Source organism: Ailuropoda melanoleuca, chromosome 5 (genome assembly GCF_002007445.2).
Source record: "Ailuropoda melanoleuca isolate Jingjing chromosome 5, ASM200744v2, whole genome shotgun sequence".
NCBI classification, from domain to species: domain Eukaryota; kingdom Metazoa; phylum Chordata; class Mammalia; order Carnivora; family Ursidae; genus Ailuropoda; species Ailuropoda melanoleuca.
Window position 1 is genome coordinate 21,388,149 of NC_048222.1, and position 19,930 is coordinate 21,408,078.

The 19,930-nt window shown below is 38.5% G+C and overlaps 1 protein-coding gene across 2 annotated transcripts in view; it reads right to left on the reverse strand.

Annotated features, from left to right (window-relative positions):
• CDYL (chromodomain Y like) overlaps positions 1-6,447 on the reverse strand; it is a 229,182-nt gene extending 222,735 nt beyond the window's left edge. For both annotated transcript variants that reach the window (XM_034660385.1, XM_034660384.1), the window contains exon 1: positions 6,301-6,447. The gene's annotated coding sequence lies outside the window, so the exon portion shown is untranslated. The remainder of the gene's footprint in view (positions 1-6,300) is intronic.
• Between the last annotated feature and the right edge of the window lie 13,483 nt (positions 6,448-19,930).

Here is a 19,930-nt window from a genome sequence, read left to right on the forward strand (position 1 = left end):
CTCTGTTCTCTCCTCCAATTTCTCATGAACGGGATTCATTTTAAGTTCTACAATCCTCTGGTTCTACCACTCTAAATTTTCTCTCTCTCTCTGAGACAAGCAGAGTTTCCCAGGCACGAGTGAGGATATAAATAAAGCCCCTTTCTGCCCTGGCTTAGAGGATCCCAGTGCGACAGGACACAGGGCATGAGAGATCCCACCTTCAGCAGCCGTCCTGGTCATGAGTGCCCTTCAGCTGTGCCTGGGAAGGTGGCCCGACCCACCCACGACTGTCCTGGCTTTCTAATCAAACCCATTAGCTGCTGAGAATGGGGATAGCAGCTGCTTCTGTAGACCTGACCCTTTCTGTCTTCTTCACTCCCCTTCTTACTCTATTTCTACCTTTGCCAGAGACCCTGCCAACAGCCTTGCCCAGGAAGAAATTCAGAGGAATTTCTGGCATCTCTGCCACCCTCCTGCCCCTCCCCAGGAATGGAAATTACTTCAGTGTCTGCCAGTGACTTGGGATAACAGAGATATTATTGCTCGAGTGCTGGATTCTGGTTCTTTTGCTGCCACACGCTCCTAGCCTGAAATCCTTCAGTTTGATGACAGCAGAGTCTATTTCTACTAAACTGTTGTTGTTTAATTTTCTACTGAAGTGATGACCTGCCCTCCCGTAGCCTCTGCTGTAGCCCCTCACTGGCCAGCTCAGATATGTACTTCCTCCATCCACCCAAAGACAAACCCACATACACACGAAAAAAATGATCATCAAGGAAATTTTTCAGAAAATGGCCCCAGTGTCTGAATTACTCTGAGCTCTGTGGTTCTGGGATGTTCTCTGGGCTCTGTCACCAAATCCACCAGGTGAATGACCCACCAATGAGAAAGACGTAGCTCATAAGGCAAGTCAGAGAAGTGAGAAGAGGGCTTTCTGCTCTCGTCGAGGAGAAATCTGAGGAGATCCCTGTGTGACAAGACACAGCAAGGAGGGAACCCAGGATGAGAGAACAAGGAAACAGTCATGATTAAGCAACCAGACAACAAGAGCTACAGGGTTCAGTAGGCTTGAGTAATTTTTATCTTAGCTCTGCCACTCACTAGGTGTGGGACCTCTAATAAATCACTTTTGTCATTTCCTCATCTGCAACAGGAGAGGGTTGGGTTAAAGCGGCCCTTCTGGAGAAAGCATTCAGTTAGCACACCAGCTCTTCTCCACACGGTTAGGGGCTGGGGTAGAGGGAGGGGGGAGAGGGTCTTCAGCTGTGGTTCCTGGCCCTGGGGAGTTTGTGATCGTTTAGTGGAGACTAGTACATGGACTAGTGGTGGTGATAAATTCGTTGTGTGGGATTTTGTGCTGAATTGCAAGGCTTATTTCCACCACAGGAATTTAGAAAGGGGTGAGATCAGAGGTCTGGGAAAGCTTCTTGAAGGAGGTAAAATGCGGGAAGGGCCATGAAGGGTGGTTAGAATGTAAGGGGGGGTGGAGATGAGAAAGGAAACTTCCAAGTGAGAGGAGCAAAGAACAAAGACAGGAATAGAGTGTGTTTGTGGACCTAGGAGGTGGCTGTGCAGAGTGAAGAGGTGCCTACTGGAAGAAGTAGCTGAATATAGTATGCAGATGGGGCCTATTATGCAAGGCCTGAAAGCCATTTGATTTCTTCCTTCCTTCCTTCCTTCCTTCCTTCCTTCCTTCCTTCCTTCCTTCCTTCCTTCCTTCCTTCCTTCCTTCGTCTATCTTGATTGAATATTTTGTAAGTCATCTAGAAGTCTTTGGCTGGGGAGATTTAGGAGTAAAGTGTGCACTGAGAGTTCTGTTTTTAAAAGATTTGTTTCTGGTATCAAGGTTTAGAGGTAAATTTGATTAAATTAAGAGGGACCAAACAAGCAGTGGTTCTCAACCCTGGGCACATTGAAAAATTATGGCTACCTTGGCCCTTTCTCTAGAAATTCTAATTTATTTTGTCTGGGGAGAAAGTCTGAGCATAATCCCTTCTTTTCCTTTTCCTGCCTCCCCCTTCCTTCCTTTCTCTCTCTCTCTTTCTTTCTGCAGCTATTTGGGTGTGAGAGGGTAAGGGCCTGAAATAAAACAGTAACAACTGAAATGGAGAAGAAATTAAGATAAAGAGGCATTTTAAAGGCAAAAGTGCCAGGTGCCTTGCTAATGAAACATAGTGAATTAAAGGGAGATTCCATTGATTTCTTCAAAATATTTGTTGAGCACTTACCATATACCTCATACTGAATCAGAAGCTATAGGAAATTCAGATGGCAAGACCTGGGTCCTGCCTTCAAGGAGTCAATGTCTAGTAGATGACAAAAAAAATAACTATAATACAAGAAGAATATGAAAACTGGTTGAAGGGAAATTTTATTAAGGTGTAGAGATATACAGAAAGGAGAGGGGTGGAGAATCCCTCTAGCAGACACAATGAACAAAGTTCTCCACAAAGGTCCCATTTAGTGGCAGCTTGACCCATCAGCCAGTGGGATGGGGGGAAGGGATCCCCCAGTGGGAGTCACAGTGAAGAAAAATGTGTGGAGACAGCTGGCTGTAATGAAGGACAGGATTAATGCTTGGCTATGAGCAGCCTGGTCCCTAAGAAGCACGTGGTATGTGGAAGGCTTGGCGAGAAAGCTAGATTACTGCCAGAAAAGGCTAGATTTTGTGTGTGTTCCCTCTTGATTTTTAAATGTTGGCAATGTTTTATTTCTTGTCCTTAATCATGGTTAAATGAGTATTCATTTTATAAGTATTTCTTTAGATGTACATAAAAGTTTATCAGTTTTCTACTTATATATTATTTTATAGCTTTAAAATGTTTAATTGAAGAATAGTAGACATAATCAATGTGAGATAATTATTATAAACACACATGCACCTAACAATACAATCTTATGAACTGTATCAAATAAATAAACAGAAAAATATACATAAATTAACAACTGTAGTTGGAAATGTTTTAACATGCATCTCTAGGAACTGTGGATCAAATAGAAATAAAAATAGCATGATATGAATGAGCTGAAAGTACAATTTAAATAGTACACATATATCCAAAAAAAAAAAAAAACAACCAAAAACAGAAAACACATTCTTTTTAAATATACCTGGCACATTTACAACAGGAGACATGTATTAGGCCATAAGTTCCAAAGAATCAATTCCATTCAGACAATGAAATTATGGAATTAATATTTCTTAAAAGATAGCAAAAATAAAATCCCACATATTTAGAAACTAGGTGACATATGATTAAGTGACACTTAGTGTAAAAAAATTAATATTTAGAACTAAATGTAACAGTAATGATAGAATTTGTGTAACACAGCTAAAGCAGTACTTAAAGGCAAAATTATAGCTTTAAATATACACACTAAACAACAAGAAAGGTTGAAAAAAAATGAGTTACTGCTTTACACCCATTAGAATGCTGTCAAATGTAAAATAACAAGTGTCGTGAGGATAATATTAACTTTTTAATTAAACTATAATTTGTATACAATAAAATTCACCCATTTTAGAAGTAAGATTTTTCAAGGATTTGGATGGCCAGAGCTCATATAGCATGATAAAAAATTCAACAGACTTGGCATTGAATTGTATTGCCAAGTATGTGACCATGGAAAATTACTTGAGTCTCAGGGTCTCATTTTCTCATCTTCAAATGTGATAGGACTACATCTCCAGGGGAAGGTAAAAAGGATACAGTAGTGTCTATATAATGCTTGGCACATAATAAGGAGGTAAGATGTATTAGTTCACTTTCTATTTTACTCATCAGAATCTTCAAGGGAGGGACCATAGTCCCTGCGCCTTTGAAAAGTACCCTAGGTGGTTCCAATGTACAGCTAAAGTTTCAAATCATTGGTGTAGGCAGCAGGGGCCATGGCAGGCTTTCAATCAGGTAAATGGCATGATTAAGGCTCTGCATGGGGACTGTGAGTCTACAGTGGCACTCACTGGGCCTAGAAGCCTGGGAAAATGTGGAAAGGCTGAGTGTGGAGAGCAGGCGGAAGAGTTGATTCAGAGGGGACAGTGATGAGCTTGGTTTTAGTTAGTGTTTGTTTATTCATCAACAAGCAAATTTTGATTCAGGCCTGCTTTGAGTGACCCCCTGTATTTCATACAGAGATAAATGTATCTTTACTTCCCTGACTCATCATTTAAGGAACAATTTTTGGAAGGCTTTCTGTGGCCTCTCTTTTCCTTGTCTTCTGGCTGACTCTGGTGATACTGGGAGCAGCAGTTTACGAAAGGGTAGGGTTTCTAGTTGACTGTGGGATACAGAGCTCTCAATCACAAGTATTCCACTGCAGCGGAGGCTGGTAGGATAGTTGAAGGCTTTCATCTTTCTTTTAGGATCTTCTAGCCTGGGATCCAGAACCACTTCTTAGTCTAGATCTCATTCTTAATACAAATCCCTAGACTCAGGTACTGGTTCTTCTTTTTATAACAGTAGGAACTGCCAGGCAGAGTAGAATAAACATGAAACCATGATATCATTCATCTAGCATGATTAGGTAGCTGTAGCAGTAGTCCCCAAAATGGGCTGCACAGAGTTCCTGCTCGTGTTTCCTAGACAGGCAACTTCTTGGGGCAAATACGTGCCACCCAGGTGACTTATGCTAGCTACCTACCACATTATCACAAGAAGATAACAGTCACCAGACTTTGAAAGAAGAAACAAAATATCTCTTGTATCTTGTTTATATCCCCATTTTGTCTTGACTTTAGGTACATGATCCCATGATAGGGGGAATTAAACTAGGCAAAGTGGTCAGAGCTGGTCCCAAGGAAGAGCTTACTGATGTCATATTGGGAGGGAGAATGGAAGCTAACCTTGGCAGGGTTAGGGGTTGGAGATTGCAGGGCGAGTGGAGAGCGTTCAGCTTATGAACATGGAAATACTCAAAACATAACTGGCACTGTGTAAGGGGAGGTTGGAGAGATAGATAAGGAATGGAATAAAGCATCTTATTCCAAAGCTAGCATAGCTTTATCTTTGCCCTAAGATCAATAGGATGGCGTTGAAAACTTTTTAAAGCAGGGAGGTAAAATAAATCAGATTTTCATGTTGAAAAGATCACGTGGCTGCTGTGCAAAGACAAGATTAGAGAAGGGCCAGAGTACTATTGAGATTAGTTCAGGAGAGAGAGAGGATGGTAACTTGGGCTATGTGATGTCCTAGAGATAGAAATAAACAAAAGATTTGGGAGGCAGATTTGATAGTCCTTGGTGACGAAATAGAAATGATGATGTGAATCAATGGAAGTGAAGACTGCCTGTTAAGTGGTGACCCTTGTGTCCTGTTGTCAGTTCAACTCTGTAGACCTAAAATAGGCTGCCTCATCTTTTCTCCATGAATCTCCATCTGGCTTGCTGTCCATGGAATATTTGTTTCCCCATAATTCATATTTTGAAACCTAATCCCTAATGTTATGGTATTAGGAGGCGGGGACTTTGGGAGGTGATTAGGTCAACAGTGGAGCCTCGGGAAAGAGATGAGTGCCTTTATAAAAGAGACCCCTGGGAGCTTCTTTGCCCCTTCCACCATATGAGGGCACAGTGAGGAGACAGCTGTCTGCGATCCAGGAAGTGAGCTCTCTCCAGACACTGAATCTGCTTGTGTCTTGATCTTAGACTTGCTAACCTCCAGAACTGTGAAAAATAAATGTATGTTGTGTAGCTGTCCAGTCTATGGTATTCTGTTATAGTAGCCTAACTATTCTAAGTCATGACCTATATCTGTTAATGACACAGCCATTTTTCCAGTCATTTGATCTAAAATCTGGACATAATTTTGGACTTGTACCTTTATCTCCAAATGTATGACGAATTAGAGTCCAGAATTTTCTCCTTTTGAAATGTCTCTTTTTTCTCTTTTTTAAAAAATTCCAGTTCAGGCCCTTATAAAATACCTGGCATTTGGTGCCTACATTTTATCTCCCAGTTCTGGTCTCCACCCTGAACACCGTAACCCAGTTAGTCTCTTTTAAACATTGCTCTCCCCATTCTGTTCCTTCCACAGAACCTTGCAGGGATTCCCCATTGACCTGAAGTGAAAATCTCAATGCCTTGGTTTAGAATTCGAGGATTTCTGCACTCTGTTCCCAATCTACTTTCCACTCTTTGTTTACCTACAATAGTAGTTTTAAAACTCTTTTAAAGTTACTGAACGTTTCGTTCAGATGGAATCTTTTATTCAAAAACATGGCGGCTCTATATGTACAACATGTGAGGGGAGCTTTGGGTTGAAGTAGGGGTGGGGGCTGATTTCCTCTCCCCTCCTCCCATTGCCTCCTTTCCTTCCCTACCTGCTTTGTCCCCTGAGATGAGTCTGTTCAAAATGTTGTTTGAAGTCCATAGCCTTCCAGGAATGCTCTTGGTAGAAATAGGTGTTCTCCTCAAGGAACAAGTGGGTCACTGAATCCAACATATGTTTCCCTCTGCTGAGCCTCTAGTCTGCCTCTCCTCTGGTTGTTTCCTCATCAGGTGGGGACTCTGCCTCATAAAAGGCCCCCTCTGTGATGTAATATGAGCATCTTTACCACACTGCTGTAGTGAGCACAGAGCAGTTTTGACTAGACTGCTTCTTGTAGCATCCTTCAAAAAGCTAAGACCATCACAACAAACACAGTCCTGTAAAAGCAGTTTTATAGGGACTACCCAAGGTGCTACCAGCACTCCCTGGGTCTGATTTTATTTAGAAAATGTTATATCAGAAGGGGAAATGAACCACGAGAGACTATGGACTCTGGGAAACAAACAGAGGGCTTCAGAGGGGAAGGGGGTGGAGGACTGGGACAGGCCGGTGATGGGTATTAAGGAGGGCACGTATTACATGGAGCACTGGGTGTTATACGCAAGTAATGAATCATGAAACATTACATCAAAAACTAGGGATGTACTCTATGGTCACTAACATAACATAATAAAAAATTATGAAAATGGTATATCCAGAGCAGTGGTTTCCAAACCTGGGGATGGGGCCCTGGAACTTGTGTTTATAAATAGCCCCCTGAGTTGAGAACAAATAAAATAAGCACTAGGAAGTGCTTATTCACTTCCTTATTCACTAGGAAGTGAAGGAGGATGGAGATGTTAAGCTGAGTCTATGGTGATACCCAGTGAACATAGTATGATAGCACTCTGTGTGGATATCACAATTCATAATACATTCTTCTCATGAAGAAACAAGAGTTAGAAGAGCGGAAGAAGAACAGGTTTGCAGGGGATCATCGTTCAATTTTGAGCAGATGGAATTTAAAACACCTGTGAGCCAACTATGTGCAGACTTCCAGCAGGTAGTTGAAAATTTTGGTCCACAACTCAAGAATGAGGCTAAGGCTAGACTGACGTGAGTTTGAGAGTTATCTTCATGGGGAAGATAGGTAGAGCTGTGAAGGGGGTGAGATTTTTATTTTCTTTTAGAAGACTGATTAAACAAATAATAGCTTATTCCTACTTTAAATTCTATGCTCCTATTAAGAAAGAACAAAAAAACACTATGTGACAATACAAGAAAATAAAATCCAGGATAATATGTTCATGTGAAAAAAGCAAGGTGTAGAGCTGCAAAATATTATCTTTTGTATAAAGAGGTTGGGAGAGGAGTAAAAAATATATATCTCTATGCATAAAGGAACTACAAAAATACTAAGAAATTGGTAACAGTGGTAGGTGGGGTGCCAGGGAGACCATTCACTTTTTCCTTCTTTAATTTTTAATTGTTTAACAATGTGAATTATTATCCATATAAAAATTAACTTACAACATGATAAAAATGAAGGGGAGATTGTAATAGTCCTGCCATGTTTACGTTTTCCTGAGTGATGAAATAAAAAAAAAAACACCTTACTATTTATTATAATTGTAACATCATAAAAGAAAGGGCATCTGGAAACAAACAAAAAGCAATAAAGAATTACCATTTTTAAAGAAAGTCTTTAAAAAATTTTGTTAAGATTTATTTATTTGAGAGGCAGAGATAGTGACAAAAATAGTGAAAGAGAGGGCAGAAGCAGGGAAGAAAGGGAGAAGCAGACTCAGGGCTTGATCCCAGGATCCTGAGATCGGGACTTGAACTGAAGACAGACTTTTAACCGACTGAGCCACCCAGGCACGCCAGGAAAGTCTTTTAAGTTGATATAGTATCGTTGTCTTTGTGTATTTTGCTATAGACCAGTGAACACTTCATTACTACCTGGCTGTGGCCCTGAAGAAGTTGTGGGAACTACTAGCTACTAAACTAGTAAAGACAATTTTCTTTCTTTTTTTAAATTTTATTTTATTTATTTATTAGGGAGAGAGAGAGAGAGAGAACAAGCAGTGGGGAGGGGCAGAAGGAGAGAGACACAGACTCTCTGCTGACCAGGGAGCGTAACATGGAGCTCAATCCCAGGACCCGGAGATCATGACCTGAGCTGAAGGCAGATGCCCAGCCCATTGAGCCACTCAGCTCCCCCCCATTTTTAAACTGAAATATAATTAAAATATGGTGTTATATTAGTTTTAGGGGTACACTAAAATGATTCAACAATTCTAATGAATTCAGTGTTCATTGTAAATGTACTCTTTAACCCCCATCACCTATTTCACCCATTCCCCTTTCCCCCATCAGCTTGTCCTCTATAATTAAGAGTCTGTTTCTTGGTTTGTCTCTCTCTCTTTCTTTTTTTCCTTTGCTTATTTGTTTTGTTTCTTAAATTCCATGTGAGTGAAATCATACCGTATTTATTTTTCTCTGACTGACTTATTTCATTCATCTAGCATTGTATTCTGTAGCTCTGTTTATGTTTGTTGCAAATGGTAAGATTCCATTATTTTTTATGGCTGAGTTATATTCCACTGGGTATATATATACCATAAAAGGGGGTGAGCCTTTTAAGGAAGAGGAGATTGAGTCTTTGTGAAATGCCTGCATTAGGTCTCCTGAGGAAAGAAGTAGGGTGAGTGACTACAGGAGGTGGAAGATGTGGCCAGAGAGAGAGTGTATGCTCAAGTGCAGTCTCATGGACCAGGGGGGGAAGAGCTTCAAGGAAGAGGGAGTGGGTGGTCGGTGGGGCTGATATTATTAACTGCAGTTACTAGGAAGGATAAGTGGTGAGCAGAGGCCAGGGACAATGAAATTCAGGATTACCTTGCAATTTTTTAGGGGTATGTATCCTAGGGAGAATTGTTTTTGCTGGCTCGAACACTGATGGGACATGAGAGGTCCCCTTTTCCCTCCAGGGACTCTACAGAGAGAATTTCAATCTGCAAGCCTCCTGTCCATCTTCCTCCTACTTTATAAAGAAAATATTAGTTTTGAAGGAATACAACAACCTAACAAAGATGGGTGAAACCCAGAAACACTGATTATTGTGGGTGATTCTGGGAGTTAAGGTCCTTCAAAGGGGAGATTCAACTCCTTTTTTGGAGAAGAAAACTTACCTTGAAGAAGAGATCTTTCAACCTTTAAACTTTACATGTAATCAAGGTTCAGGTGAAGAATTTACTTCTGAACTTCTTAGTAGTTTAGTAGGTACTTTCAAATTACCATCTCTTTTGATGTATACTTACCAGCAGAGTGTCTCCAGGAGGCTCAGAATCTGGTGGGCTGATCCCAAACCACCTAGAAGAAAGGCTTGAAACAATGGATTTAGAGTGAGATGTTTTTGTGAAAGGAGTGTGAAAATGGGTCTGTTCAGGAGCTGATGTCATTTTCTAACTATTGGTAATTTGGCCTTTTTTCTTTCTTTCTTTCTGTACTCAGTACATCTATCTATACTGAGAACCGCAGGTCCAAGACAAATTTTATCCTCATATTAAAAATACCATGTATAGGGGCGCCTGGGTGGCTCAGTCGTTAAGCATCTGCCTTCGGCTCAGGTCGTGATCCCGGACTCCTGGGATCGATCCCCACATCAGGCTCCTCCGCTATGAGCCTGCTTCTTCCTCTCCCACTGCCCCTGCTTGTGTTCCCTTTCTTGCTGGCTGTCTCTCTCTGTCAAATAAATAGATAAAATATCTTTAAAAAAATACCATGTATATGTATGTGTCAAATATTTGTTTGAGTAATTGTTGATTGTATTATTTAGCACTTGCATTATTTTTTTGCACTCATATCCTTCCTTTTAAATTTTTTTATTATAAAATATTTCAAATAATACAAAAAAGTCGAAAGAAGTGTACAGCGAGCACACATGTAATCTATACCTAGATTTAACAATTTTTGGTATTTGGCCATCTTTGCTTTATATGTAAACATTTTATATGTATACTCACATATGTAATATTTGTCAAAACTTTTTAAATTTAAGTTACATCACCCAAAGCTTCACCTCTAAATACTTCAGCATACCTCTCTAAAAATGACATTCTTCCACATATCCACAATACCAACATCACATCTAACTAAACTATCAATTCTCCAGTCTGTATTTAAATTTCCTCAGTTGTTCCCCAAATGTCTTATTATATCTGGTTTGTTCAAAACAGGATCCAACCAAGAACATCCCTCTTTCTCTAGAACCTTCTTTCCTCCCCCTCCCCCTTCTCCCACGTATATTGACATACTGAAGTGATTGGATCACTTCTCTTAAGAACGTCCCACATTGTAGGTTTGTCTGATGGTTTCCTTGTAGTACTGTTTAGCTTGTTCCTCTGTTCTCTGTATTTCCTATGTCTGAAAATTATAAAGAACAGAAGCTTGATTAGGTTAAAACTAAACATGTTTGTCAAGAACACTTCATGGGTGATGCTGTGTGCTTCATATTGTTTCAGAACAGCACACTTCCAATACCTCTGAAGCCTCTGTGTTTCGCTTTCCAGTACCACCCCTGTCTCTTCCCACCAGAGACAGTGATTATCCTGAATTCTCTATTGACCAGTTCCTGGATTTTCTTTACAGTTCAATCACATAGCTATGTATCTCCAAACAATACATTTAGTTTTAAAACTTGTGTAAGTGAAATCATACTGGATATATTTTTTTGTGAGTTATTTTCATTCAATGCTAATTTTGCAATTTATCCATGTCTATAAGCGAAGCTAGAGGTCATTCATTTTCTTATCTGTGTAGTATTCTCTTGTATGACTATACCACAACTTATTTATTCATTTTACTCTTGATGGACATCAGATTGCTTCCAGTTTTTTGTTATTAGGAACAGTGCTGCAGTAAATATCCTCATGGATATTTGTGGTCTACGTACCTAAGACTTTCTCCAGGGTATATATCCAAGAATATAATTGCAGGGATATATGGTTTATGCAAGTACAGCTTTGCTACGGTACAGTTACAAAGAACACAATATACCCTGACTCATTAAAACAGCAAGGCTTTTGATAGGTAACAGGTCATTGATCATTTACAGAATTGTTAGGAGGGTAGAAGGAACAGATTCTAGGCTGAGCTTTTAGGGATGATTTCCTAAGCTACACCCAAGGACTGGGCCACCAAGAAAGCTACAGCTTATCCTGTCAACAGGAAGCTATGTTTTCAATTGAAAGCTGCCAATATAGTTCTGGCTCCAAAGCCACACTGCCTCAGGTACAATTAGGAAGCCACTTCAGCTAAATCAGGAAGCCACTGTTAGAACTGCTGCCTCCAAAACCAAGCTGCCTCTGCTCCAAAACCACCGTTTTAAAACTGAGAAATCACCATTATCATTCCCGCCAGCAAAACGAATGTCCTGAGCCCATCTTTCCCCCCTGAATTCTGTTCAGGTCTCACTGAGCACGTTGGACACGTCCAACCTCAATCATATCTGGAATCCCAGCGATAGGGGTGTCTTGGAAATGTAGATCTTAGTTTTCTGCCCTTTGTAACGTACGACGGCCACTAGAAGGAGGCTGGAACAAGAGTTGGGCAAACTAGGTCGTATTAATTTCAAATTGTCCCTGGTCTGATGGAGCTCGTGCGCGCTCCTGCCAGCGACACATGAGAACACTTGCGCTTCTACAGCCTTGCCAGTGGTGGCTTTTGTTGGGTTTTTGTGTTTGAAAAGCTATTTTATTGTCATCTTAATTTGCAGTTCCACGGTTAATTACGAGGTTGAGCACATCTTCATGTATATATTCATATGTATTGGCCATTCACGTTTCCTTTTCACAGATACGTCTGTTTATGTCTTCTGTATATTTCCTGTTCTTTTTGTTTCTTATTCATTAAGATTCTTCACATATTCCGGATAAAAATTCTTTGTTGGTCATATCATACAATTGAAGCTTGTCTTTTCGCTTTTCAAGTGGTGACTGTATTGAACGGAAGTCCTTACTCTTTGTCAGTTTTATTTTTTTTCTTTAGGGTTGTGCTTTTCTTGCTTATTTTAAAATCTTTCCCTATCCAAAGATCAATAGGGTAGTTTTTTTGTATGGCTTTAAAAGAGTTTCCAAGTTTTACGTCTCTTATTTTAGTTCCGGATCCACCTGAAATTGATTTTTATGTATCGTGTGAGGCAGGAATCCATTTTCATTTGTAGGATAACCCTTCTGATCTGCAATGCCAGATTTATCATAGATAATGTTTTAATTTAAGTGTAGGTTAGTTTCTGGGCTCTCTTTGTTCCATTGGTCTGTTTTTCCATCCTTGTATTATTAAACGTACAATCCTAATTACTGAAACTTTATGATACATCTTGATTTTGGTGGAACACGTTCACCTGTCTCAGGTGTACTTGGCTTTTGGCTCTTCTTTATATATTTTAGAATTAAATTATAAAATTCTAGAGAACATCTTAGTGGGATTTTTATTGGGATTTCATTGAATCTATAGAATAGTTCGGAGGGAAATGAGATCTTTAAGATTCTCAATCTTCCTATCTGTGGAAAAATTATGTCATTCTGCTTATTTAGGTCTTATTTAATGTCTTTCAGCCAAGTTTCGTGTTTTTCTCCAAAAGGTCTTGCACATCTTTTGTTAGACTTATTTCCTAGTACCTTATTTCATTGTTGCTATCGTAAATATTTTTTAAAACTGTATTTCCTAACTTCTTTTTTTGTTGGTATATAGAAATGCAATTGGCTCATATTGATCTTATGCCCATCAAACTTAACTAAACTCTAACTAATGCTAATAATCTATAAATACTTGAAGTTTTCTATGTAGAACATAATGTCTGCAAATATTGACAGTCCGGTTTCTTATTTTTTGAATCTGTATTCTTTTCCTTATTCTTGCCTTAGTGCACAGGTTAGGATTCTAATACAATGTTGAGTAGAAGTAGGAATAGTGTGGAACCTTATAGTATTCCTGATTTTAAAGAGTATGTGTTAATATTTCACAAATGAGAACAAGGTTTGCTCTTGTTAATTTGAAGATATCTTTTTTTTGTATTAAGGACATTTCTTTCTCTTTCTAGTTTGTAAAGGATTATTGTTATTATTATTATTATTATTTGCCTTTTGTCTTATAAATGCTCTTTTGAATTTTATCAAATGCTTATGCTATATCAGTTCAGATCACAACATGTTTTTTTCTCCTAATAATGATATAAATTACATTAATATATGTTCTAGTGTTGATCTAACCTTATATTCCTGGAATAAACTCAATTTGGTCATGACTTTTTTTCATTTTTTAAATTGCTGGATTCTGCATGCTAACATTTTGTTCAGGACCTTTTTCATTCACAATCACGAATGAGATTGATCTTCAATTTTCCTTTCCAGTACTGTCCTTCCTTGAGTTTTTATACCAAGCTTGCAATTCTGGAAAGTGCTCCTCTTTTTTTCTGTTCTCTAAAGAGTTTGTATAAGATTGGATCACTGGGTTTTTTTAAGATGCTAGAAGCAGCCAGTTTGGAGAAGAGACCAGTCCTTGGGATCAGAGACATGTTTGAGATCTCATCTTTACCATTTAGTAGCTGAGAGCTCTTGGGCTGGTAGCTTCCATCTCTGGGACTCGGTTTCCTCATCAGTGAAGTGGGGGCATACTCTCCCTGCCTTAAAGGGCTGTTGCACTATCATGAGCATTACATGGGATACTTTATGTACAAATGCAGAATAAATCCTGTAAGTAAGTTAACCTCTGCCAGAGCTGGCCTTAGGGAAATCACTGTCCTGTGGATTATTTCCAAAACAGAGTCTTTCTCTGATACTGCAAATCAGATGAAGGGAGCAGAAATGTTCTCAGAGACTTCCTCTCCTTATAAGGTTGGGGTCAGAAGCATGACAGTGTACTTCCAGAGGAGATGGTGTTGGAAGTTTCCAAAGTCAAGTTTGTAGCCTTTCCTTCAGATCCTTGGAGAGGGCCCAGGTCACTGAATCACTGAATGTCACAGCTGCTCTCATAGATCATCCAATCAATGGGGAAGAGCAGCCAAGAAGGTATTTAACTCATATCTAGGGATTTATGATCTCAATTTTAATAGCATGCTAATTTTTGCATGTGTATTTTGATTTACAAAAATAATACCTTCTCGTGGTAAGAGAGATTTTAAATGGTATGAAAGAGAAATGAAAAGTCAAAATTTTTCTTCTCTAGTCACTTCATCCTGTTCTCCCTGGAGTCAACTTTTTAAACTATCTCCTTTTACCCTTTGGGGAGTCACTGCCACAATTCTAAAAGATATGAATTTACCTCTATTTCTTGATTTATAAGTTTTTAGACAGTATCTATTATCTACCTATGATAACAGTGATGAATTTATCTTTCTTTTCTTTATTCTTCTTTATTTTCTATTAGTCACATTTTATTTTTATTTTATTTCTCTTGGTTATTACTATAATTATATTTAATAATGTTAATAATATTTAATATATAAAATCTTTAAGCAATATTGTGAACTTTATATCCTGACCTATCAGTTTTAGCATTGCCCCTGAATTCTCACTGTAGGAGATGAGAAAACTGGTTCCTCTGCATTTCCCTTCCACCTCCTAATATCTTCTGGCCCCTGCCATCTGTACAATTACATTTCATAGTCTTGGTTTATAACATACATTCTGTTCTATAACCATATATGTCCTTTATGCTTTGCCTATAACTTGATCCTAAAAACTGAAAGCCAATATCTAGAGTTTATAATATTGAGATTATATAAATATGTGTTCAGTGAAGACCATATTTGTGATTGCAAAACTAGAGAAGGAATGATATCCTATGTTAAATTCAAGCTCTTGAAGGAGAAGAAAGCTCAAAAACCAGCAGGAAAAGTAAATTCTAGGAGAGGGCAAGAGGGGCATCCTATTGTAACTACTTACTTTTATTATTACTTTATGTATCCATCTTGTAAATATAATTATCCAACTTTTTTTTTTAAAGATTTTATTTATTCATTTGACAGAGAGAAAGACAGCCAGAGAAAAAGGGAACACAAGCAGGGGGAGTGGGAGAGGAAGACGCAGGCTCCCAGTGGAGCAAGGGAGTCTGACGCGGGGCTAGATCCCAGGGTTCTGGGATCACGGCCTAAGCCAAAGGCAGACACTTCACGACTTAGCCACACAGGCGCCCCATAATTATCCAACTTTTAAATGACACCATTTCTTTCAGGGAATCCATTTTCTATACAAATACACTTTTTAGAGCTTGCTGAATTTTTCTCATTTTCCTAGCTTCTAATTTGGACCTATTGCTCTCTAAGCATAGCTGTCATCCTGGGGTTTCTTTTCATTCTCTGCGAGGTTGGGACTACCATTCCTTGCACACCATGTCACTGTCTTGCCCTCCTTTCTTGTTTTACTATGGTGCATACTTGAATAATGCTTTCAGAGAAAATCACTGTGTGATAAACGTCTGAGTCCTTCCATATACATTAGTGTCCAGATTTTATTCTTCTTTGTCATAGACAACTCAGTAAAATATAAAATTTTATGCTTACAATAAATTTTCCTCAAAACTTAAAGATGATCCTGCATGCTCTTATTGCATTGAATGTTGATGATAAGAAATCTGATGCCAATATGATTCTGGTTCATTTGTAGGAGACTTACCACTTTTTTTTCTGGAAGCTTTATATTTGGCATTTCAAGATGATGGCTTTGGGGTGTGTGTGTGTGGTGTTTTAATTCATCCTTTTCATGACTTGGTGACGTCTGTAGACTGGCATCTTTCTTTTGCTCTGGAAAAATTTTAATAATTTTCTGTCTTGCATGCTTCCTGTTCTCTTTTTCTTGAATATCTATTAAGTGAATAATTAACTTTCTGAACTGATTCTTCTAAGTCTCTTTAGCTTTTCAATGTGTTTTCCCCTAAATTTCTGCATTTAAAAAAGATTTATTTATTTATTTTAGAGAAAGAGAGAGCAAGAGTGGGGGGCAGGGGGAGAGGGAGAGAGAATCTCAAGCAGACTCTGTGCTGAGCACGAAGCCTGCTGTGGAGCTCGATCTCAAGACCCTGAGATGATGACCTGAGCTGAAATCAAGAGTTGGATGCACAACCGACTGCACCACCCAGGTGCTCCGATCTCTGCATTTTAATTTAGACTCTGAGAGAGCAATGTTTTTCTTCTAGCCCTTCTATTGAAGCAGTTATTTTGTCAATTAAATTTTTAAAATTCAAGAATATTTTCATGTTATCCAATATTTTTGGTGAGCATACTGTGTTTTTTTCTCCTCCTCTTCCTTTTTCTTCTGTATAAACTATGTAAATGTATAATCTATTACTCTTCTCTTAGACGCTGATTAGGAAGTTTTGAAGGTCTCTTCTGTTGCCTGTATTGTCTGTTTCCTCTAGGATATTTTGTTTTTGTTTGTCTTATTCTTTCTTTCTTGGGCTGTTATTTTTTCTTCTAAGTACCAGTTAATTGATTAAAATAATTTTTATTTAGTTCTCAATCTGAGCCAGGTGCTGAGCAAGACAACCCGGGTCTCCATCTTCATGGAGCTTGCACTATGGGGAAGGGGGGTTGCAATTATCAAGTAAATAAATGGATAAACAGGAATTTCAGTTGGTAGTAAGTGTCGTGAAGGAAATAAAGTACGGTGATCTGAGAGTGAGTGATGAGGTGGGGGTCCTGTAGAGGAGTGGTGAGGAAGGCCTCTTTTAGAACGGGACAGCTGACCTCACACCAGCAATGTGACAACAGTGGGGGTGATCGATAGGTGAAGGGTCAGATTCTACAGGCCCTGGTGTAAGGCTTTGATTTAACTGCAGCAGGAAATCATTGGAGCATTTTAAGAGGAATGTGATGATCTGATTTATGTTTTCAATGATTGACTCTAGCTGATGAGGGGAGAGGATAGGCAAGAATGCCAGCAGGAAACCATGAGGAGACTTGCAGGGTCTAAGCAAGGAGGATGATTGGCAGAATGACGGTCAAAAAGGCCGCCAGGAGAAAGTGTCATGGGGGCAGGACAGAAAGTGTTCCAAGGAGAGAGTGGTCCATTGTGATAACTGCTGCTGAAATGTCTCAGCAAGTTAGGACAGAGCAGCGAGCATCGCATTTGGCAAGTGAAGATCGTTGGTGACTTAACAGTAGGGGAGTGGCAAAGGGGAGACTCAGATGAGGTGTTTGCCAGGGTCTGGACCTCATAACTGCATAAGTTACTATAGCGGACTTATCACTTTCTATTGCTAGTTTGGAGTTAAAAATTCCTTTAGCATTTGTTCCTAACCCAAAACACTTTGTAGAACCATTTGTATTTCTTCCAAAACCCTCCCCTCTTCTGAACATTTCCCTCTTATTCTTATGATTAGATCACAAATCATCTTCAGTGAGGAAAAAATGGTTTTTAAAATCTCCATTTACCTCCATGTAGTTCCTGATTATTTACAGCAATAAAGGGCTCTTAAATTTCACTTAGTTAAAGAGGGTATTTGTGGGGACTGGGGCTTCTTTCATATTGCTATTGCTGAAGCCAGGGAAAAGTGAGGCTAGAGCAGGTGGTAGGGAATTATCAGGAAATGGATGAAGTTATCGAAGCTATGACATGCTGTTTGGGTGCACTCAATATTTAAAATCCAGAAATTAAAACATGAATCCATAAACATTCCTTTAAAACCTAAAAACAAAAAGCATGGATTTATTTCCAAGTATGTAACATACCCATTTTCTTTTCTCAAATTCCAAACTGTTTGAAGGTAGTGATCAGATCCAACTGATGGAGGGGTGTGTAAGAACTATCGAATGACCAATATGTGTCTGCAATTCTAAATGTATGGTTTCATTTAATCCCATCAACAGCCCTAGGTGATATATTATTTTAATTTCTATTTTACAAATGAGGCAATTGAACCTTGGACAGCAACTAGCCATGGTCACACAGCTAATGACCAACATATGTGGTAGTCAAACCCACTTCAAATTCCAAAGCCCATGTTCATCCACTTCTTTTTCCTTTTTTTTTCTAATTTAGCTTTTATTTTTATTAAAGATATAGATACATAGAGTACAAATATAGAAATAATCCTGCATGGGTGATTATAAAACATAGCAGTTCCCTGTCCCACTCTCCAGAAGCATACACTTGCAATGCCCACCTGATTCTTTTGACATTCATTTCTAAATTTATAAGTAAGCTATTTCTTTGTTATTTTAAAATTTTTTTGGAAATTAAGTATTTACCTCACACATGGAATACAAGGACTTTGTTCTGTATTACCCACCTGTTTCCTAGCACACAATTCATCTTCCCATTCTTACAATATAATTAAAATATAATTTCGATTAGCTCATTATTCAGTTTATTATGACAATGGATGTTGAATCAAGCAGTACACAATTATTTCTTTCTGTTATATCTTTTTATTTTCCCATTGGTTAATAATTGCCTTCTTATTTCATTCACTTAGTTTTCTTTTTCATTTTCTTTTTTTTTAAGTGCTTTAAAAAAAAGATTTTATTTATTTACTTGAGAGAGAGAGAGAGCACAGAGGGAGAGGGAGAAGCAGACCCCCGCTGAGCAGGGAGCCTGAAGTGGGGCTTGATCCCAGGACACTGGGATCATGACCTGAGCCAAAGGCAGACACTTAACCAACTGAGCCACCAAAGTGCCCCCATTTGCTTAGTTTTCTATATACTTGTCACTAATTCAATGCCAATTCTTCTGATATATTCAATTTTATCTTTTCAAAGGAATCTCTTCTGGATCTTCTGATCACCTCCAAACTGGACTGGTTGCTCTGTACACCAGTAATATATCTGAGTTCAACTAATTATCACCTATTACCTTGATTAATTCTTTCACCTCTTTCCTTGCAAGTCTGAAAAAGTCTTTTTTTTTTTAAACCTTCTCATTTAGTTGATAGCTGAGTATAAAATTCTAGGTTTCGAAACATTTTACTTTAGAAATTTGGAGGTTTTGCTTCATTATTTTCTGGCTGTTACATGAAACTTGTGGGTTTTTTCTTCTTCTCCTTTAACTGTTCCTAGCGTTCTGAAATATCATAATGATGTGTTTTGCTGTGGATGAATTTTGCTGGGTGGGTCCCTTTTAATCTAGAAACTCTGTCTTTCAGTTCTGGGAGATTTTTCTTGAATTATTTTACTGGTGACTTCTCTGTTTCCTTTTTTTTTTTTTAAATCCTGGACCAATTCTCTAATTTTTTCCCTCTCTATTTCTTTCTCTCTTTATCTTCTTTCTGGGAATTTTTCTCCTCCCAATATTCTATTTTAAGCTATATTATTTTAATTTCCAAGAATTATTTGAATGTTGTTTTTTCATAGTTTTTTTTTTTTTAACAAACCAGAATTCTGTTTTCCACTATCTCTCGAAAGACATTAATAATGATTTGGGGAGACGTTTTCTCTTTCTACTTGCTTTTCTTGGTTTGTTTTGGTCTCTGGCTTTTCAAATGAACATATTTTATTGACTCTAAGACCCTCCATGCTTGTGCGTTCTTGACATTATGAGAAGGTGTCCCTGAAATTATTTGGTACAACTGTATTATGCTTGCCTCCTGGCGGACAGTTTTACAATACCATCAATTTGTAAGCTCATTCTGGACTTTAGAAATGTTCATTCAGAGATGTCAAGCATTTGCATTTTAGAATCAATGAAACAGGATAAATATTTTCTTCA